Source organism: Carcharhinus amblyrhynchos, chromosome 1, assembly GCF_965287045.1.
Source record: "Carcharhinus amblyrhynchos chromosome 1, sCarAmb.v2.hapA, whole genome shotgun sequence".
NCBI lineage: Eukaryota > Metazoa > Chordata > Chondrichthyes > Carcharhiniformes > Carcharhinidae > Carcharhinus > Carcharhinus amblyrhynchos.
The window spans coordinates 97,254,860-97,278,440 of NC_137324.1; the positions used below are offsets into that span (position 1 = coordinate 97,254,860).

General features: G+C 42.9%; 1 long non-coding RNA gene across 1 annotated transcript; it reads right to left on the reverse strand.

Annotated features, from left to right (window-relative positions):
- Positions 1 to 11,151: 11,151 nt before the first annotated feature.
- On the reverse strand, positions 11,152 to 23,441 carry LOC145343308 (uncharacterized). The gene is made up of 3 exons (XR_013886695.1): positions 23,378 to 23,441; positions 17,351 to 17,482; positions 11,152 to 14,974 (listed from the first exon to the last, which is right to left on the reverse strand). It is a non-coding gene; the product is annotated as an uncharacterized LOC145343308 (long non-coding RNA).
- Between the last annotated feature and the right edge of the window lie 140 nt (positions 23,442 to 23,581).

Here is a 23,581-nt window from a genome sequence, read left to right on the forward strand (position 1 = left end):
CAACAATAAAAGCTATCAGTACAGACATCATGGCAACAATAACGAAGGGTGCCTGGCCTGCTTGAAAAAACTGCAGAGAATATGACTAAAATACATTTTTAAAGGCACAATATTGTCATAGAGACAACTCAGTGGCTTGCTAGGCCATTCAACATGGCAGTTAAGAGCCAACCACATTGTTTGGGTTTGGAATCACATGTCGACCAGATCTGATAAGGATGGAAGATTTCCTTTCCTAAAAAACATTGATGAACCAGATGCTGTCCCCAGTAATCCTTTTTTCTTCATTATTAAATTCTATTTCCTCTTACCGAAATAGCATTTCAGCCTGAACCAGGACTGCGGAAGAGGGGCACATTAGTATTAATAGGGAATAGGAAATAGGAGGAGGCCATTTAGCCACTCCAGCCTCTTCCTCCATTCAACTGCATCAAGGCTGACATTCTACCTCTACATCATTTTCCAACTATTCCATATGCTTCTTTATCTTTAATATTGAGAGACATATCAATCTTGGTCTTGAATACACTCAATGATTTAGCTTCCACAGTCCTCTGGGATAGAAATTCATAGAATCATACAGTATAGAAGAGGCCCATCGAGTCCGCACCGACACATTAGAAACATCTGAATTCCCACCTAATCCCAAATGCCAGCACTTGGTCCATAGCCTTGAATGTTATGATATGCCAAGTGCTCATCCAGATACTTTTTAAAGGATGTGAGGCAACCCACGTCCACCACCATCCCAGACAGCACATTCCAGACTGTCACCACCCTCTGGGTAAAAAGGTTTTTCCTCCCATCTCCCTAAACCTCCTGTCCCTCACCTTGAGCCTATGTTCCCCCTTGACTGACCCTTCAATTAAGTGGAATAGCTGCTCCTTGTCCACTTTGTCCCTCATAACCTTGTATAACTCAGTCAGGTCACCCTTCAGTCTTCCCTGTTCCAACAAAAACAATCCAAGCCTACCCAACCTCTCTTCATAACTTAAATGTTCAATCCCAAGCATCCCCGTGAATCTCCTCTGCTATTCCTCCAGTGCAATCACATCCTTTCTATGATGTGGTAGCCAGAACTGCACACAGTACTCATCAAAGTTCTATACAACACCAACATGACTTCCCTGCTTGTGTGATCTATGCTTTGATTGATAAAGGCAAGTGCCTCATTTGCCTTTTTCATCAGCCTACTAATGTGCCCATCCACCTTTGGTGACTTGAGGACAAATACACCAAGATCCCTTTGTTTCACAGAACTTCCGAGTGTCCTACCATTCATTGAGCACTTTCTAGTCAAATTACTCCTTCCAAAGTGTCACACTTTTCAGTGTTAAATTCCATCTGCCATTTATCTGCTCATTTGACCATCCTGTCTATATCTTTTTGTAGCCCAAGACACTCAGCTTCGTTGTTAACCACCCAGCCAATCTTTGTGTCATCTGCAAATTTACTAATACTAACCTTCACATAGTCATCTATGTCATTTATACAAACGACCCAACACAAATCCCTGTGGTATGTCACTGGACACTGGCTTCCAGTCACTAAAGCAGCCTTCTGTCATCTCAACCCAATGCACCAGGCCCTTCTGGTGTTGCAGCCCCCTCTGCTGCTCCTGAACCAACCCCCTGGACATCTCATATGGCACCTCGTAGGGGGGCCCTGAAGAATCCTCCATGAACAGCACCAGTGAAACGGCACAGACATCAACCACACAATCCAGAGACTATCACAATGGTGGGTCATGTTAGTGCTGAAGCTTCGGGATCACTTGCTCTTTAGTACACTACAGCTGCTGATGCACATCGGATGGAGGTGGGCACATCCAAGTGCTTGGGCTTATTAAGTCTGTCGGAGGCAAGGATTCAGCTGGTTCCAAGTCAGATGCTGGGCCTCAGGGTTCATTCATCCTGAAGCTGGTGGCAATCCATCAATAAATCCGGGGAGTTGTGGATGGGCTGTCAGCAACCATTCTGCAACCGTGAGGCTGTTTAGACGAGTCAAACAGAATGCTGTCACAGGAGATGGTGCCGATATAGTGTATTAACCAGGCCAACATTGCATGGGTGGCATCTGCAGTGGGAAGTCTGGCACATTACAGTATAATGAGATGGGAATCATTGCCAATCTGGCTGTACAAGATCTCTTGAGGATGAGTGTCCGTAACATGGTAGAATTTTTTTTATCAAGCTAGAGAGTGAAGTAGTTGATTTGAAGACCAAGGTACTGAATCTTAATAAAGGATATGAGGTGTGTTGGTCTTAATAGATTGATTGGGGAGAGTTACTTAAAGAAATGAAGTGAATAGGCAATGACAAACATTTAAGGAACTCGAAGCTTTCAAGTGTATGTTGATGGGGATTCAGGACCGGCACATTCCTATAAAGATGAAGGATAAATATGGCAAGTTTTGGGAACCTTGGATAACGAGAGATATTGTGAGCCTAGTCAAAGAGAAAAAGGAAGCATTTGTCAAAGCTAGGAGGCTGGGAACATATGAAGCAAGTGTGGAATACAAGGGAAGTAGAAGGAAACTTAAGCAAGGAGTAAAAAGGGCTAAAAGGGGTCATGAAAAAACATTGGCCAGCAGGATTAAGGAAAATCCCAAGGCTTCTTATACATATATAAAGAGCAAGAGGGTAGCTATGGAGAGGGTTGGCCCACTCAAGGACAAGGGAGGGAATCTATGTGTGGAGCCAGAGGAAATGGGTGAGGTATTAAATGGGTACTTTGTGACAGTATTCACCAAAGAGAAGGATAAGTCTGGGAAAGGATGTGTAGATAGTTTGAGTCATGTTGAGATCAAAAAGGAGGTATTGGGGTTCTTGAGAAACATTAAGGTAGACAAGTCCCCAGGGCCTGATGAGATATACCCCAGAATATTGAGTAGGCAAGGAGGAAATTGCTGGGGCCTTGAGAGAATTCTTTGTATCTTCACTGGCTACAGGGAAAATTCCAGAGGATTGGAGAATAGCCAATGTTGTTCCTTTGTTTAAGAAGGGTAGCAAGAATAATCCAGGTAATTACAGGCCGGTGAGCCTTACATCAGTGGTAGGGAAATATTGGAGAGGATTATTCGAGACAGGATTTATTCCCACTTGGAAATTAGTGGACATATTAGTGAGAGGCAACACGATTTTGTGAAGGGGACGTTGTGTCTCACGAACATGATTTTTTCGAGGAAGTGATGAAGATGATTGATGAGGGTAGGATTGTTGTCTACATGGACTTCAGTAAGACCTTTGACAAGATTCCTCATGGCAGACTGGTGCAGAAGGTGAAGTTGCATGGGATCAGAGGTGAGCTAGCAAGGTGGATACAAAACTGGCTCGGTCAAAGAAGGCAGAGGATAACAGTGGAAGGATGTGTTTCTGAATGGAGGGCTGTGACAAGTGGTGTTCCTCAGGGATCAATGCTGGGACCGTTGCTGTTTGCAATATATGTAAATGATTTGGAGAAAAATGTAACTGGATTGATAAGCAAGTTTGCGGACGACATAAAGGTTGGTGGATTTGCGGACAGCAATGAGGACCATCAGAGGATACAACAGGATATAGATCAGTTGGAGCCTTGGGCTGAGAGATGGTAAATGGAGTTTAATTCAGACAAATGTGAGGTAAGGCATTTTGGAAGGTCTAATACAGAAAGGAAATGTACAGTAAATGGCAGAACCCTTAAGAGTATTGATAGGCAAAGGGATCTGGGTGAACAGGTACACAGGTCACTGAAAGTGGCAATGCAGGTGGAGAAGGTAGTCAAGAATACATACGGCATGCTCGCCTTCATCGGCCGGGGCACTGAGTTTAAAAATTGGCAAGTCATGTTGCAACTTTATAGAACCTTAGTTAGGCTGCACTTGGAAAATGTTCAATTCTGGTTGCCACATTACCAGAAGGATGTGGAGGCTTTGGACAGGGCACAGGGAAGGTTTACCAGGATGCTGCCTGTTATGAAAGGCATGAGCTAGGAGGAGAGATTGGAGAAACTTGGTTTGTTTTCACTGGAGCAACGGAGGTTGTGGGGAGATCTGATAGAAGTCTACGAGATTATGAGAGGCATGGACAGAGTGAATAATCAGAAGCTTTTTCCCAGGTGGAAGAGTCAATTACAAGGGGGCATAGGTTTAAGGTGCGAGGGGCAAGGTTTAAAGGAGATGTACGAGGCAGATTTTTTACACAGAGAGTAGTGGGTGCCTAGAACTCATTGCCAGGGGAGGTAGTGGAAGTGGATATGGTTGTGATTTTTAAGGGACATCTTGACAATTATATGAATAGGATGGGAATAGAAGGATATGATCCCCGGAAGGATAGGGGGTTTTAGTTAAGTTCTGCAGGCTTGGAGGGCCGAAGAGCTGTTCCTGTGCTGTAATTTTCTTTGTTCTTTGCATGGGGGAACTGCAGCAACTGTTCATTCGTCTGGCACAAAAGCTAAATGGGCAAGAGGGCCAATCCATGGCTTACAAAGGAAATTAGAGTATCTGAGCCCAGGAAGAAGTGTACAAATTGGACAAGAAAAATAGTAGGTCTGAAGATTGGGAGCAGTTTAGAATTCAGCAAAAAAAGGTTAAGGGATTGATTAAGAAGGGGAAAATACAGTATGAATGTAAGATTACAGGGAACACAAAGACTGATACTAAGAGTTTCTATAGCTACATGAAGACAAAGAGATTGGTGAAGATAAATGTAGGTCCCCTACAGACAGAAATGGGGTAATATATAATACGGGCAAAGAAATGGCTGAGCAACTGAATACATACTTTCATTCTGTCTTCACAAAAGACACAAATCAGATGCCAGAAATGTAGAATGCAAGATTTAGTGAGGGGGAAAAATTGAGGGAGATCAATATTAGTAGAGAAAAAATGCTGGGAAAATTGATGGGATTGAAGGCAGATAAATCCCCAGGGCCTGATAATCTAGATCTCAGAGTACTTAAGAAAGTGGTTCTCAAAATAGTGGATACATTGATAGTTATCTTCCAGGATTCAAGACTTGGGGACAGTTCCTGCCGATTAGAGGGCAGCTAAAAGGGAGGTAGAGAGAAAACAGGGAGCTATAGACCAGTAAGCTTAACATCGTATTGGGGAAATTTCTCAAATCCATTAATAAGGACTTTATAGTGGAGCTTTTAGAAAGTAGTGGCAGGATCAGACAGAATCAGCATGAATTTATGAAGGGGAAATCATGCTTGACAAATCTGTTGGAAGTCTTTGAAGATGTAACTAAGTTGAGAGTTGACAAAGGGGAGCCAGTTAATGTAGTATATTTAGACTTTCAGAAAGCATTTGACAAAGTCCTGCATAAGAGATTATCATGCAAAATTAAAGCGTGTGGTATGGGGGGGAGGGGGGGAGTGTATCGAGATGGGTGGAAAACTGATTGGCAGAGAGTAAATAAAGAATAGGAATTAATGAATGCTTTTCAAATTGGCAGGCACTTTCTAGTGGGATGCCACAGGGATTGATGCTGGGACCACAGCTATTCACAATATATATTAATATACTTGGATAAGGGAACAAAATGTAATATCTCAAAGTTTGCAGATAATGTCAAGTTGGGTGGGAGGGTGAACTGTGACAAGGATGCAGAGATCCTTCGGAATGATCTGGGCTTATCAATAATGGTGCGATATAATTTGGATAAATGTGAGATTATTCACTTTGAAAGCAAAAACAAGAAGGCAGATTACTACCTGAATAGCTGTAAATTGGGAGGGGGAATGTGCAGCGGGACCTGGGTGACCTTGTGCACTATTCACTGAAGGTAAGCATGCATATGCAGCAGACAGGAAAGATGGCAAATGGTATATTGGCCTTCATTGTGAGAGATTGAGTACAGGAGTTGGGATGTGTAGTTGCAATTATACAGGAATTTGGTGAGGCCACACTTGAGTATTGCATGCAGTTTTGGTCTTCTTTTCTGAGGAAGGATGTTGTTGCTCTTGAGGGAGTGCAGTGAAGGCTTACCAGGCTGATTCTAGGGATGGTGGGACTAATGTATGAGGAGAGTCATAGAGACTTAAAGTCAGAGAGGTTTACAGCATGGAAACAGGCCCTTCGGCCCAACATGTCCGTGCTGCCTTGTTTTTTTAAAAACCCCTAAGCTAATCCCAATTGCTCCCATATGGCCCATATCCCTCTTACCCATCATACCCATGTAACTATCTAAATGATTTTTAAAAGATAAAATTGTAGCCGCCTCTACTATTAGTTCTGTCTATTCCAGACACTCACCACCCTCTGTGTGAAAAAATTGCCCATCTGGACACTTTTGTATCTTTTTCCTCTCACCTTAAACCTATGTCCTCTAGCTTTAGACTCTCCTACCTTCAGGAAAAGATATTGACTATCTACTTGTCTATGCCCCTCATTATTTTATAGACCTCTATATAAGGTCACCCTCAGTGTCCTATGCTCCAGAGAGAAAAGTCCCAGTCTATTCAGCCTCTCCTTATAACTCAATCCATCAAGTCCCGATAAATCATTTTTGCACTCTTTCTAGTTTATTAATATCCTTTCTGTAATAGGGTGATCAGAATTGCACACAGTATTCCAAGTGTGCCTTACCAATGTCTTGTACAACATCAACAAAATGGTCCAACTCCTGCGTTCAATGTTCTGACCGATGAAACCAAGCATGCTGAATGTCTTCTTCACCACTCTGTCTACCTGTGAATCCACTTTCAAGGAGCTATGAACGTGTACCCTAGATCTCTTTGTTCTGTAACTCTCCCCAGTGCTCTACCATTAACTGAGTAAGTCCTGCCCTGGTTCAATCTACTAAAATGCATTACCTTGTATTTGTCTACGTTAAACTCCATCTGCCATTTGTCAGCCCACTGGCCCAATTGATCAAGATCCCGCTGCAATTGGAGATAACCTTCTTCACTGTCCACTATGCTATTTGCAAACTTAATAAGCATGCCCCCTATATTCTCAACCAAATCATTAATATAAATGACAAATAACAGTACGCCTAGCACTGATCCCTGAGGCACACCGCTGGTCACAGGCTCCAGTTTGAAAAACAATCCTCTATAACCACCCTCTGGCTTCTGTTAAGAAGCCAATTTTGTATCCACTTAGATACCTCATCCTGGATCCAATGAGATTTAACTTTATGCAACAACCTACCATGTGGTACCTTGTCAAAGGCCTTGCTAAAGTCCATGTAGACAACATCAACTGCACTGCCCTCATCTATCTTCTTGGTTACCCCTTCAAAAAACTCAATCAAATTTGTGAGACATGATTTTCTACTCACAAAGCTATGCTGACTGTCCATAATCAGTCTTTGCATTTCTAAATGCCTGTAGATCCCGTCTCTCAAAATACCTTCCAATGATTTACCCACCACAGATGTGAGGCTAACTGGCCTGTAGTTCCCAGGCTTTTCCCTGTGGCCCTTTTTAAACAACATTTGCCACTCTCCAAGTTTCAGGCACCTCACCCATGACTATCGATGATTCAAGTATCTCAGCTAGGGGACCATAACTTCCTCCCTAGCTTCCCACGTCCTGGGATATACCTCATCAGGTCCCGCAGATTTATGTACCTTGATGCACCTCTTTCTCTATAATATGTATACTCCTCAAGACATCAATATTTAATTCCCCAAGTTCCCTAACATCAATGCTTTTCTCAACAGTAAATACTGATGAGAAATATTCATTTAGGATCCCTTGTATTGTGGATCCGCACATAGATTACCTTGTTGATTCTTAAGAAGCCCTACTCTCTCCCTTCTTGTCTTTGCCCTTTATGAATTTGTAGAAGCTCTTTGGATTTTCCTTTACCTTATCTGCCAAATAGTTTCATGTTTCTTTTTTGCCCTCCTGATTTCTCTCTTAACTCTATTCCTACACCCTCTATACTCTTCAAGAGATTCACTTGATCCCAGCTGCCTATGCACGTCATGTGCCTCTTTCTTCTTCTTGCCCAGGGCCTCAAAATCCCGAGTCATCCAGGGTTCCTGACTCCTGCCAGCCTTGCCCTTCACTCTGAGAGGAATGTGTTTACCCTGAGCCCTGGTTAACACACTTTTGAAAGTATGCCATTTACCAGACATCCCTTTTCCTTCCCACAGACCCCCCCAGTTAATTTTTGAAAGTTCCTACCTGATACCATCAAAATTGGCTTTGCCCCAATTTAGAATATTAATTTGGGACAGACCTATCATTCTCCATAGCTATCCTAAAACTAATAGAATTATAGTCGCTGGTCCCAAGTGATCCCTCATTAACACTTACGTCATTTGCCCTTTTTTATTTCCCAAGAGGAGGTCAAGTTTTGCCCCCTCTCTAGTCGGGTCATCCACATACTGAATGAGAAATTCCTCCTGAATACACTCAACAAACTTCTCTCCATCCAACCCTCTAATACTATGGCTGTCCCAGTCAATGCTGGGAAAATTAAAATCTCCAACTATTACCACCCTATTTTTCTTGGAGCTATCTGTAATCTCCTTACATATTTGCTCCTCAATTTCCCACTAATTGGGGACTTACAACCCTATCAAAATGATTTGCCCCTACTTATTTCTCAGTTCTATCCATATGGACTCAGTGGCCGAACCCTCAGATATATCCCTTCTCAGTCCAACTGTGATGCTTTCCCTAATCAAAAGTGCAACTCCCACTCCTCTTACCTGCTGTTCTATCTTTCCTTTAGCATATATACCCTGGAACATTGAGTTGCCAGTCCTGTCCCTCCCTTAGCCATATTTCTGTAATATCCCAGTCCCATGTACCCATCAATGTCCTGAGTTCATCTGCCTTGCCCGTCACGCCTCTTGCATTGAAATAAATGCAGTTTAATGTGCACTTCCCTTGCTCTCTGTCTTGCTTATGTCTGATCTGTCTGGTACTAGGTTTACTGACACTGCCTTTACTAATTAATGTGCTCTCTTTAAATTCCATGCTGTCCTCAAACTTCTCTTCTGTCTCCCTACTGCTCTGGATCCCATCTCCCTGCCAAACTAGTTTAAACCCTCCCAAGTGGCTCTTGCAAATCTCCCTGCCAGGATGTTGGTCCCCCTCCAGTTCAAATGTAACTCATCCTTCTTGAACAGATCAGATTGATCACAGAGAGATTGACTAGGTTAAGATTCAGATGAGAGGAAATCTCAGACTTATGAAATTCTAACAGGGCTAGACAGGATAGATGCAGGAAGGATGTTTCCCATGGTAGGGGAATGCAGAACAAGGGGTCACAGACTGAGGGGTCAATGTAGACCATTTAGGACGGAGCTGAGGAGACATTTCTTCACCCAAAGAGAGGTGAGCCTGTGGAATTCATTACCACAGGAATATGTTGATGTGAAAACATTGAACATTGAAAGCATTCAAAAGGCGGCTAGTCACACACCACCCCCTGGCATCACATCCCCCCACACACCCTGGTTGAACCTCCAACACATTGTCCCACATGCTTGCATTCCTAAATCTTACTGCTACATGCACACAGGTGCCAGTGTGCAGTCAGAGAACAGCAAGGAGTCAGACTTGAGTAGCACCATGGATAGGATCCGAGTGCCTTATAATCAGTTGTCATCATCCTCCAGCCTTCACCAAAGACTTGTTACCAGTTGTGATGTTTCTCGGGATTGGGGTGGTGGGATAAGAGAGGGTAGGGAAGGGTGGGGAGACAATGGAATGGGAGAGGGTGGGGAAGAGTCATGTGGTTTGAGGGACCAACTTTTGGGTTGTTAGGGGAGTGACTGCAGTGACTCCTAGGAGGTTGCCATTGGGTGCCTGAAATGGCCCTCTTGCGTAGAAGTTAAGTACCACCATCATCTTAATTTCTACTGGGAGTGGATGGCCTCCCCTCCCCTGAGGTGCCAGGTGTACGAGAACCTCACAAGTGCTGGACCGTGTCCTTACATAGGTGGAGGCGGCAATGGCACATGGCTTCCAATAGGCGTTCAAATGACCTCCTGGTCCAGTATTGCCTTTGCTCTGCATCCTCCTTTTCAAGATTCTGCTCTCCAACCTCATGGGCATCATCACTGGCAGTGCCCCTGCCCACCTTCCTGAGGGTCTGCCACTGGCTGCTCCTGCAGTAGCTGTGCTACTCCCTCCTGAGCTGCTTCCTCCTACTCAGCCACCACCACGATGGCCAGCTCTAGATCAATAAGACCGAAATCCATTCTGCATGGTGGGAGTTAGAGAGAGATTGATAGACACATGTCATTGCTTGCAACTACCACAGTATACCACACCACCCCCATCCCTTACTGCAACCAGTACTCCTGTTTGAGGATGCTGGTAACTCAATATAATCTGTGGCGCTATGCATCACCTGATTAGGTTGACTGCCATTGGCACCATGAACACAACTGGCAGGGAGAGTATACAGGTTGATGTGCAAATCAGCCACTGCTAATGTTTCCCAGACTGCTGTACTAAGAACTGCCACCATGATTTGGTTTAAAGATAAAGTTCTTGTGTCTATCAATTAATTGGAGCAAGGGTTTCAGTTAACACTTCAATATCCTAGCCCAGAGCAAGTCTTGCTCACTTATGACTCTGTGCATGATAAGTTACTTTGACTCCAAGTCCACCAATGCTTCAGAATTAAAATTCCTATCTTTGTGTTTCTGTTGCATGTTCACCTCACCCCATCTTATCTCTGCTTCTATAACATCCAACCTCCAGAACATTCACTTCCTCTGACTGACATCCTCTTTCCTTTACAATTGTATGCCTTCTGTAGCCTGTGTCCCATTCTATGAATTCTCTACCCTCCGTATTTCCCCTGCCTTAAAACTTCAGCTTGGAAGCTCATTGAAAGCACATTGCAAACAGAATATCACCGATCTGAAATGAAGGGAAACAATGACAACATATAAAGGATCTACAAACATGAGGCAGGAGGAGATGACATCAATGAGAACGTGAAATGGAAGAGAAAAACATACTGACAGCAAATTTCGTAAGTAAGAATACAGTTAATACAGCCCATAAAACTGTCCTTACCAATTTTTAAAGAAGGGAATGATATAGATTGGTTCATGATGGCTTTTCAATTAATTGTAAATCATTTTAATTGCAACAAAAAGTTTTAGCTTGAAAACTCGCAATACCACTGAGTGGTAAAATGGTTGCTACATTCTCTTATGTGAATCAAATAGACCATGTGGACTATTAAGTTGTAAAAGAAAAATTCTCGCTTTTTTAATTTGATACTTGATACATACAAAGGTTTAACAAGCTGTAGAAAAATCCTTATCATAAAGAGAAAGCTCTTTATGATATTTAAAGAACCACAGTAGTAGGATAGATATTTGAAAATTATGGCTAGATGGGGAGGACATTACAGATTCTAAGGATCAGCATCAATACTAAAGGATACAGAGGAGGAATTAATCACATCACCAGAGTAGTAGTAGACAAATTAATGGAGCTAAAGGCAAGTAAGGCCTCTAGCCCTGATGGCTTATATTCTAGGATCTTAAAAGAAGTGGCTACGGAGATAGTGGATGCATTGGTTGTAATTTTCAAAAATCCCTGGATTCTGAAAAAGTACTGGAGTATTGGAAAACTGCCAATGTAGCACCTCAACTCAATAAGAGAGGGAGGCAAAAGGCAGGAAATATTAGCCAATTGGCCTAGCATATTTATTTTTATTAATTTATGGGACAAGGACATTGCTGGCTGGTCAGCACTTATTGCCTATCCTTAGTTGCCCTTGGAGGGCAGTTGTGAGTCAACTACATTGCTGGAGTCGCATGTAGCCAGACTAGGTAAGGATAGCAGATTTCCTTCCTTAAATAATGAGTGAATCAGATGTGTTTTTCCAACAATTGACAATGGTCTCATGATCATCAGTGGATTTGCAAATCCAAACCTTTTTAATTGAATTCAAATTTCACCAGCTGCCAAGGCAGAATTCGAACTGGGTGCCCAGGACATTAGTTGAGTTTCTGGATTGGAAGTCTAGTGATAATGCCACTAGGCCATTTCCTCTTATTTTTGTGTCATCTGCAAATTTGGCTACAATACATTTGCTTCCTTCTTACAACTCATTAATATATGTTGTAAATAGTTGCGGTCCCAGCACTGACTCCTGTGGAGTTTAGGAGTGACAGGGTATCTCACAGAAACTTTTAAAATTCTAACAGGATTAGACAGGGTAAATTCATAAAGAATGTTTCCAATGGTTAGGGGAGGGGGATGGGAGGGAGGGTCCACAACGTGGGGGTCGGAGTTTGAGGATAAGTGGTAAACCCATTTAGGACGGAGGTGAGGAGAATTCTTTTCACCCAGAGAATGGTGACTCTGTGGAATTCACTACCTCAGAATGTAGTTGAAGCCAAAACATTTCAAAAAGACATTAAATATAGCTTTGGGGGCTAAAGGGATGTGGGGGAAAAGCAGGATCAGAATATTGATTTTGATGATCAGCTATGATCAAATTGAGCAGGCTTGAAGGGCTGAAATGGCTATTCCTGCTTTTATTTTCTATGTTGGCACCATGGCCTCAAAGCCCTCAGCCAGGGTCCTCAGAGACTGAGCCGTGCCTTGGAGTCCGGCAATCATGATTCTGATGTCTTGCTTTCCACTGCAGTCACCATCCTTGCAGTGTTAGCTTAGGAGTCATGAATGTTGACAACATCTCCCGCAGGTGAAGGCTTTGGGACCCTTCCACTTGGCCTTGCAGTCACAGGAATTATCGAACACCCTCTCCTGGTATTCCCAGCTGTCTTTGCATCTTTAGCAGCTGAGGGATGACCATCTCTTGAGGCACCTGGGTGGGCCACAGTTGTGCTGGGGGAATCTAGCAGACCTCCGACTGCCCAATCCTTGGGACGTTCTTGTCTCTTCCTGATATTCATCAGAAGCAGTATAGTGCCCACTAGATAAGAACACAAGAACTAGGAGCAGCAGTAGGCCATCTGGCTCCTCAAGCCTGCTCCGCCATTCAATATGATCATGGCTGATCTTTCTGTGGACTCAGCTCCACTTACCTGCCCACTCACCATGACTCTTAATTCCTTTACTGTTCAAAAATCTATTGAACTTTGCCTTAAAATCATTCAATGAGGTAGCCTCAACTGCTTCATTAGGCAGGGAATTCCACAGATTCACGACCCTTTGAGTGAAGAAGTTCCTCCTCAACTCAGTCCTAAAATCTGCTCCCCCTTATTTTGAGGGTATGCTCCATAGTTCTTGTTTCACTCACCAGTAGAAACAACATCCTTGCTTCTATCTTGTCTATTCCCTTCATAATTTTATATATTTCTATAAGATCTCCCCTCATTCTTCTAAATTCCAGTAAGTGTAGCCCCTGTCTGCTCAGTCTCTCTTAAGCCACCCTCTCAATTCCTGGATCAATCTAGTAAATCTCCTCTTCACCCCTTCCAGTGCCAGTTTATTCTTTCTCAATTAAGGAGACCAAAACTGTACACAGTACTCCAGGTGTGGCCTCACCAGCATCTTATACAGCTGTAACATAATCTCTTATTTTTAAACTCCATCCCTCTAATAATGAAGGACAAACTTCCTGTTGCCTTAATTACCTGCTGCACATGCAAACCAACTTTTTGTGATTCATGCACAAGGACACCCAGATCCCTCTGCATAGTAGCCTTCTGCATTTTACCATTTAAATAGTAGTCCATTTTGCGGTTATTCATACCAAAATACCTCACATTTATCAACATTGTACTCCATCTGCCAGACTTTGCCCACTCACTTGAACTATCTATATCCCTTTGCATACGTTGTGTCCTCTGCACTTCGCTCTCTCACTCACCTTAGTGTCATCTGCGAACTTTGGCACACTACGCTTGATCCCGAACTCCAAGTCATCGATGTAAATTGCAAATACTTAAAGTCCCAACATTGATCCCTGAGGTACACCACTAGTCACTGATCACCAACCAGAAAAACATCCATTTATCCCCACTCTTCACTTTCTGTTAGTTAACCAATCCTTTGTCCATGCTAATACATTACCTGTAACATCATGCACTGTTATGTTATGCAGCAGCCTTTTGTACGGCATTTTATCAAATGCCTTCTCGAAATCCAGATACACACATCCATGGGTTCCCCATTGTCCACTGTGCTCATAATGTCCTCAAAGAATTCCACCAAATTAGTTAAACATGACTTGCTTTTCATGAAACTATGCTGTGTCTTCCCAATGGGCTAATTTTTATCCAGATGTCTATTTCTTCCTTGATGATAGATTCAAGCATTTTCCCCAGTACAGAAGCTAACTGGTCAATAGATAACTGCCTGTAGTGACCCAAATGTCTGTCTGCTAAGTTGGCCCACCGAGGTGATTGTCTCTGTTGATGCTGGATGGTGCATGTGACAGCTGTGATACATTTTTGTTTTTCTCATTAGAGATCTCAGAGATTAGGAGGCATGGTGGCAGGGTGGTTAACTGTTGTCCCACAGCACCAGAACCTGGATTCGATTCCAGCCTTGGGTGACTGTCGACATGAAATTTGCACACTGTCCCACAACTGTGTGGGTTTCCTCTGGGTGCTCCAGTTTCCTCCAGTCCAAAGGTGTGCAGGTTTTGTGGATTAGCCAAATTAGCATTACAGGGACAAAGGGAAGAGCCAGGGTGAGTTGCTCTTTTGGAAAGCTTGTGCTGATTTGATCAGTTAACTGGCCATTTTCTGCATGGATTCTATGATTCCATATCCTCTGACATGGTGTCAAGGTGGAAATTGGGGTTCTGCTCATTGATGACTGAGGCTCATTGGTTGATAAGTTCTGCAAGACAAGGGATATAGTTTTAGTACATGGTCTGATCAAGGGTTTGGATAATACATCATTCAATTGAGATTGGTCATGTGAATGAAGATGCAGTGGCTCCTCAGTTCTGTCGCAGGCAACCTCGCTGTAGTGCTGGCGGATTCCTGGTCCTTCCCTCTGAGCTCCTTTCCATAAATGGTGTCAGGATCACTAACTCAGGTATAACCTCTCTCTTGCACTCGTCATGGACTATCCTCCCCTGCAGGAACATAAAAGGGGATATTTTGAGCCAGACACCGGGTGGGTCAGAGATCAAAGACAATTGGCATATGTGGGCTAAGCTCCTAGGCAGAAAGGAGTTCTGATGAAGCATGTCACAGTGGTTTCAGGATGATGCTGGAAGATTGGGTGCTGGGATCAAGTGGGGTGATGATTTGTAGCTTCAAGATGATATTCCAGCGGTGACAGAAGTGTTGAATGCCAAGGGGAGCACTTACCCTTGTAAATCATAGAAGGTCATTCAGCCTTTTCTGATACTGAACTCCCATCCTTTTTGTTATGCTGCTGGCACTGACCACTGAGACACCACATCACGGTGGGATTTATCACATTGGAAGTGACACTTTGCCATTTTTGTGGAAAATTCTGCCCCATATCTCTGCAATATCTTCCAGCTGGTCACCTTCTGAAATATCTATGCTTCTCCAATTCATATTTTAGCTGTTCTACCACTGGGAACCATGCCTTCAGAAGGTCCCAAGATCTGGAAATTTTCTCCTTGAATTTTTCAGCTTCACTTTTATTCTTTAGGACCTTACTTAAAACCTACTTTGCTCTAATTTCTCTTGTAGCTCAGTTTCAAACTGTTTGATAATTATCTTGTGGAGCAAGTTGGGCATTTTACCACATAAAGGCACTATATAAATATAAGCTTTTGTTCCCCCCAAAAAATGTGGAGGAGATACTTAAAAGCTTGATGCTTGTCCTCAAAATATAAAAGTCATCTGGTCCAGATTTGATGTACTGTAGGTTACCAAGGGAAACAAGAGTGCAATTTATGGAGACTCTGGCCACAATCTTTAATCTTCTTTTGGAGGTTAGGGTCAGAGGACTATAAATGGCACAGTCCTGTTTACAAATAAATAGGACAGAGGTAAACTTGGTAAATATGAAGTCCCTGTTCAAAAAAGGGGAGAAGAATAAACCTGGTTATTACAGGCCAGTCATCCTAACCTTGGGAGAAACTTGTAGAGATAATAATCCAGCATAAAATGAACTAGCATTTGGAAATTTAAGGGCAAATAAGTGACCGTAAGAGAGAATTCATTCGAGAAAAAACATGTTTGACTAAGTTAATCAAATTATATGACAAAGCTATGGAGGTGGTTGATGCATATATGGATTTTCAAAAAGGCATTTGACATACATATTTTTGATATACATACCCTGTATACACAAGCCAGGGTATCATTTCAAAATTTGCAGATAATATGAAAAATGGAATGTGCAAACAATGAGGAGGATAGTTACAGACTTTGAGGATATAGCCAGGCGAAAGGGGCAGACTCACGACAGTTGAAATTTAATGCCAAGGAGTGGCATTAAATGATACATTTTGATAGGAATAATGATGAAGTTCTAATGAACTAAATTATACAATTTTTAAAAGGGTGCAGGAACAGAAACACCCAGCAATGTATGTGCACAAACCTTTAATTTTGCACAGCAAGTTAAGAAGGCTGTCAAAAAGTATGTGGGATTCTCCATTTTATTAATAGGAACACTCAGAGTACAAAAACAAGGAAGTCATGCTAAACCTGTACGGTATGTTGCTTAGACCGTACGTTGTTCAATCTGAGCACCACAATGTTACGATTGATGTCGGCCAGAGTGGAAGTGAGATTTAATAGAATGGAAGCATAGATAAGAGAGACTTCAGTTATGGGGGGACATTGGAGAAGCTGGGCTTGTTCTCCTAGAGCAAAGAAGGTTAAGAGGAGGTGAATAGATGATCAAAATCATTAATGGTTTTGATCGAGTAAGGAAAGAGAAAGTATTTCTCGTGACAGAAGGGGTAATCAGAGGACACTGATTTAAGGTATTTGGGTAAATGAACCATGGGTTACATGGCAGGCAATGCTGGAAGCAAATTCAATAGAATATTATGAAGAAAATTGGATAAAAACTTGGATTTTAAAAATTACAGGGCTTTGGGGCATGAATGGGACTAATTGAATAGCTCTTTCAAGGATCCAGTACAGGCATGATATTGTGGTGTCTGATTGTATGATATTGACAGATATCATAGAATATTTTATCATAGAAGTTTCAAGTCATTTCACCTCTTCATGCCAAATAACAGCACAATAGTAAATTAGTTAATGAGACTTGTATGAATACAGATTATTATATCCCATGACTGTGATATTCTATATACTTAGTGATATTAAACATATTAAACACTATATAGTTTTTAAAGTTTACCAAATAGCTTTACTTTGTTTGTGCAATGAAATGTTAATATCTAAATCAGGAATGATCGTATACTATCTTCCCTTTAATTTAGACTCTTCCCTTTAATAATTCTATCCCTGCAGTATTCTGTCATGAAATTTGAAATAAAAACAGAAATTACTGGAAAAACTTAGTGGATCCAGCAGCATGTGAAGACTGGAAGACAGGTGGTGTGGTGATAATGTCACCAGAGTGATGATCCAGAGGCACAGGCAAATTCCTCAGGACAGGAGTTCAAATCCTACAATGGCAACTGGTGAAATTTGATTCAATTAATAAAATCTGGAATTAAAAGTTGGTATCAGCAATAATAGAACATAGAACAGTACAGCACAGGAACAGGTCCTTTGGCCCACAATTTTATGATGCCAGATTAAACTCACCTCTTCTGCCTGCCCTTGGTCCATATCCCTCTATTCCTTGCATATTCATCTAAAAGCCCCTTAAACACTCCTATCGTATTTACCTGCACCACTACATTTGGCAATGTGTTCTTGACACCTACCACCTTCTGTGTAAAAAGCTTGCCTCTCACATCTCCTTTGAACTTTCCCCCTCTCACCTTAAGTGCATGCTCCCTACTATTAGGCATTGCAACTCTTGGGAATACATTCTGAATGTCAGTCCTATCAATGCCTTTCATAATTTTATACACTCCTGTCAGGCCTTTCTTCAGTCTCCGCTGCTCCAGAGAAAATAATCCAAGTTTATCCAGCCTCTACTTATTGCTCATGCTAATTCAGGCAGCATCTGGGTAAACCTCATCTGCACCCTCTCCAAAGCCTCCACATCCTTCCTGAAATGTGGCAATCAGAACTGAATGCAATACTCTTATGTGCGGTCTAACCAAAGTTTTATAATGCTGCAACATGACAGCCTGACTCTCGTGCTCAATGCCCTGACCAATAAGCACAAGCATAAGAACACAAGAAGTAGGAGCAGGAGTAGGCCATGTAGCCCTTCGAGCCTGCCCGCCATTCAATAAGATCATGGCTGATCTGAAGTGGATCAGTTCCACTTTCCCGCTTCCTCCCCATAACCCTTAATTCCCTTGCCTACCAAAAACCTATCTACCCGTGACTTAAATATATTTAGCGAGGCAGCCTCCACCACTTCAACGGGCAGAGAGTTCCAGAGATTCACCACCCTTTGAGTGAAGAAGTTCCTCCTCAACTCTGTTCTAAACTGCGCCCCCCCCACTTATCTTGAGGCTGTGCCCTCTAGTCCTGCTGTCCTTTCTGAGCGGGAAGAATCTCTCCACCTCCACCCTACCCATCCCCTTCATTATCTTATGCATCTCTATAAGATCCTCCCTCATCTTTCTAAACTCCAACCAGTACAGACCCAGTCTATTTAGTCTCTCTTCATAGTCCAACCCCCTCATCGCCGGTATCAGCCTAGTGAACTTCCTCTGCACTCCCTCCAAGGCCAAAGTATCCTTGCACAAGTGCGGTGACCAAAACTGCACACAGTACTCCAGCTGCGGCCTCACCAGTGCCCTGTACAGTTGCAGCAAGATCTCCCTGCTTTTATATTCTATCCCCCTTGCTATAAAGGCCAGCATCCCATTCGCCTTCTTGATCACCTGCTGCACCTGCAGACTGGGTTTTTGAGACTCATGCACAAGGACCCCCAGGTCCCTCTGCACCGTAGCATGCTGCAGCTTTTCGCCCTTTAAATAGTAATCCCTCCTACTATTATTCCTGCCAAAGTGGATAACCTCACACTTGCTAACATTGTACTCCATCTGCCAGGTCCTCACCCATTTGCTCAGCCTATCTAGATCCCTCTGCAGACTTTCCACACCATCCGCACAATTTGCTTTTCCACTCATCTTTGTGTCATCAGCAAATTTTGACACCCTACACTCAACCCCCTCCTCCAGATCATCTATATAAATGGTAAATGGCTGAGGCCCCAGCACCGATCCCTGCGGCACTCCACTAGTCACCAACCGCCAATCAGAATAGCACCCATTGATACCAACACTCTGCCTCCTATTAGACAGCCAATCCTCTATCCACGCTAACACCTTACCCCCAACTCTATGCCCCCTAACCTTCTGAAGCAACCTTTTGTGTGGCACCTTATCAAACGCCTTCTGAAAATCGAGAAACACCACATCCACCGGTTCCCCTCTGTCTACTGCACTAGTCACATCCTCATAGAATTCCAATAAATTTGTCAAACACAACTTCCCCTTAACGAATCCGTGCTGCGTCTGTTCTATCAAACAATTCTTCTCTAGGTGCCTCACTATTTCTTCTTTGATGACGGATTCAAGTATTTTTCCAACAACAGACGTTAAACTACCCGGCCTATAATTCCCTGCCTTTTGCCTGCTACCTTTTTTAAACAGCGGCGTAACATTAGCCGTTTTCCAATCTTCCGGCACTTCCCGGAATCCAGCGAAGTTTGGTACATAATCACTAAGGCGTCTACCATCACCTCCGCCATTTCCTTCAGAACCCTGGGATGCATTTCATCCAGTCCTGGGGACTTGTCCACCATCAGTCCCGTTAGTCTATCAAGCACTACCTCTCTAGTGACAGTAATCGCATTCAGGCCCTCAACTCCTACCATCCTTCTATCTTTAATTTCCGGCAAACTATTTGCGTCCTCCTCCGTGAAGACCGAGGCAAAAAACTTATTTAAGGCCTCAGCCATTTCCTCACCTCCCACCACTAAATCCCCCCTCTCATCCTCTAAGGGTCCAACATTCACTCTAGCCAGCCTCCTCCTCTTTATATATTTGTAAAAACTCTTACTGTCCTTTTTTATATTTAGTGCTAGTTTAGCTTCATGGTCTATCCTTCCTTTCTTTATCAACTGCGTAGTCATTCTTTGTTGATTTTTAAACCTCTCCCAATCTTCTACTCGCCCACTACTTTTAGCCACTCTAAACGCATCAGCTTTTAATTTAATACTCTCCTTTATTTCCTTCGATAACCACGGCTGATTATCCCTTCTCCTACGTTCCTTCTTTACCATCAGAATATATTTCTGCTGAGCACCGAAAAAGATGTCCTTAAAGATCCTCTACTGTTCCTCAGCAGTCCTACTGACCAATCTGCGCCCCCAATCTACATTTGCCAATTCCGATCTCATCCTATCGTACTCCCCTTTGTTCAAACAAAGGACACAGGTCTGGGACCCTACTTTCTCATCCTCCATCTGCATCAAAAACTCAACCATGCAATGATCGCTCGTCCTATGGCAAGCATGTCATTTCTTATTTTTAAATCACACTGTCTACCTGTGTGGCCACTTTCAGGAAACTATAGACTTGAACCCCAAGATCCCACTGTACATTAATGCTATTCAAAGTCCTGCCATTAACTGTATTTCAACACTTGAGTTCCCAAAGTGCAGCACTTCACATTTATCCAGATTAAACTCCAACTGCCATTTCTCCACACATATCTATATCCCACTATGTACTTTGATAACATTTTACACTATCCACAACTCCACCTATAATGACCACAAAATTGTTCTGAACACTTAGATAACAAAAAAAGCTACGTCAGACTCCTATTTATTAACTACAGCTCAGCCTACAACACCATTATTTCTATGAAACTCATCTCCAAATTCTGTGCCCGGGCCTCAGCTCCTCCCTCTGCAACTGGATCTGAACTTCTTAAACCACAGACTACTATCAGTAAGGAGAGGCAACGACACTTCCTCCATGGTCATCCTCAACACTGGTGTCCCATAAGGCTGTCTTCTCAGCCCACTAGTATACTTCTTTTACATCCCTGACTGTGTGGCCAAATTCCCTTCCAACTCAATTTTCAAGTTTGCTGATGACACCACAGTTGGATTTCAAACAATACAAGACAGAGTACAGGAATGAGATAGAGAATCTGGTGAACTGATGCGGTGACAATAATCTCTCTCCCAATGTCAACAAAACAAAAGAGGTTGTCATCTACTTCAGGAAATGCAGAGGAGAACATGCCCCTGTCTACATCAACTGGGACAAAGCAGAAAGGTCAAGAGCTTCAAGTTTTAGGTGTCTAGATCATCAGCAACCTGTCTTGGATCCCCCCATGCTGACACTATAGTTAAGAAAGCCCACCAACGCCTCTACTTTCACAGAAGACAAAGGAAATTTGGCATGTTAGCTACAACTCTCATCAACTTTTACAGATGCACCATAGAAAGCATTCTTTCTGGTTGCATCACAGCTTGGTACGGCTCCTGCTCTGTCCAAGGCCACAAGAAACTACAAAGAGATGTGAATGTAGGCCAATCCATCACACAAACCAGGCTCCCTTTCATTGACTCTGTATACACTCCCTGTCGTCTCGGCAAAGCAGCCAACATAATTAAGGACCTTATGTATCCCGGATATTCTCTCATCCACTTTCTTCCATCAGGAAAAAGATACAAAAGTCTGAGGTCACGTACCAACCAACTCAAGAACAGATTCTTCCCTGCTGCCGTCAGACTTTTGAATGGACTTGCATTAAGTTGATCCTTCTCTACACCCTAGCTATGATTGTAGCACTACATTCTGCACTTTCTTGTTTCTTTCTCATGGAGCCATAGAGGTTTACAGCATGGAAACAGGTGCTTCAGCCCAACTTGTCCATGCTGCCCTTTTTTTAAAGCCACTTGGCTTGGCCCAGTTGCTGTGTTTGGCCCATATCCCTCTGTACCCATCTTACCCATATAACTGTCTAAATACTTCTTAAAAGTTAAAATTGTACCCGCCTCCACCATTACCTCTGGCAGCTGTTCCAGACACTCACCACCATGTGTGAAAAAATTGCCCCTCTGGATCCTTTTGTATCTCTCCTCTTAAACCTATACCCTCTTGTTTAAGACTCTCCTATCTTTGGGAAAAAATATTGACTATCTAGCTGATCTATGCCCCTTATTACTTTTATAGACCTCTATTAAGATCATTCCTAAGCCTCCTATGCTCCAGGGAAAAAAGTCCCAGTCTACCCAGCCTTTCTTTCTAACTCAAACCATCAAATCACATCAAGCATCAAGTTCTCTATGAATGGTTTGCTGTCTGTGTAGCACGCAAGAAACCATACTTTTCACTGTGTGCTAATACATGTGACAATAATAAATCAAATCAAAGTCAAATCGTGTTTAAAAACTCATCTGGTTCACTAATGCCCTTTCTTTGCCTTACCTGATCTAATCTACATGTGAATCCAAACTTAACAGTGTGCTCGATTGCCTGAGGTAATGGTGGAGGCAGGTACAATTTTGTCTTTTAAAAAGTATTTAGACAGTTACATGGGTAAGATGGGTACAGAGGAATATGGGCCAAACACAGCAATTGAGACTAGCTAAGTGGCTTAAAAAAGGGCAGCATAGACAAGTTGGGCTGAAGTGCCTGTTTCCATGCTGTAAATCTCTATGGCTCCATGAGAAGGAAACGAGAAAGTGCAGAATGTAGTGCTAGTCATAGCTAGGGTGTAGAGAAAGACCAACTTAATGCAAGTCCATTCAAAAGTCTGACGGCAGCAGAGAAGAATCTGTTCTCGAGTTGGTTGACCTCAGACTTTTGTATCTTTTTCCTGATGGAAGAAAGTGGAAGAGAGAATATCCGGGATGCATGAGGCCTCGGGAACCACTCAGTTCAAGGGCAATCAGGGATGGTCAACAAACACCGTTTGTCAGTGAAGGCCACATCCCACAAAATATAAAACATGTTTGGAGTCCAATGTGACTCTTGTTCAGAATACAACTGGAATGCTGAAAATGATTTAAAAGAAACTTTCCCCCCAAATTACGAATATTGAATAAAAACGACCACACTTCAGTTGAAGGTTGTGACCAGGGTTTTTGCATTGCTGTTTGTTGCATTGCTAAATCTGTAGGTGGGTGAAAAAAAAGTAGTTTTTTTTAGAAAAAGTTATAATTTATCCTGTAGCTCGTTTTAAGTCGGATCCAGTCATTATTGAAAGGGGAAAATAACCGTGTTTGGGGGTGGGGGGGGAAGGCAGGAATTGAGGCCGATTTCATAACCTTGCACCCAGAAACGCTGGATTTTTGTCCACTTTATATTGACCCACGCCGGTTTAAAGTGTGTAATAACCGGGTAACGGGGGGGGGGGGGGGCATCTGGATCACCGGGGAAAGGCGTGGGGGGGGAACATAATGAAATTTGAAAGCATACAACACATATCCCCCCTCCTCTCTCTCTGCTGCCAGGGCCATTCGAGAAACAGAACCGCCATCTTGTGGAAAGGAAAAAAAGATTGGGGGGGGAGGGAGAGATCGCACGTTGGGCCTGTGGTTGGAGGGAGGAGAGAGAGAGGGGGGGTGGGGGGGGCAGGTGGTGGTGCTGGTTATTTTAGATACAGGAAGCGCCAGACAGAGA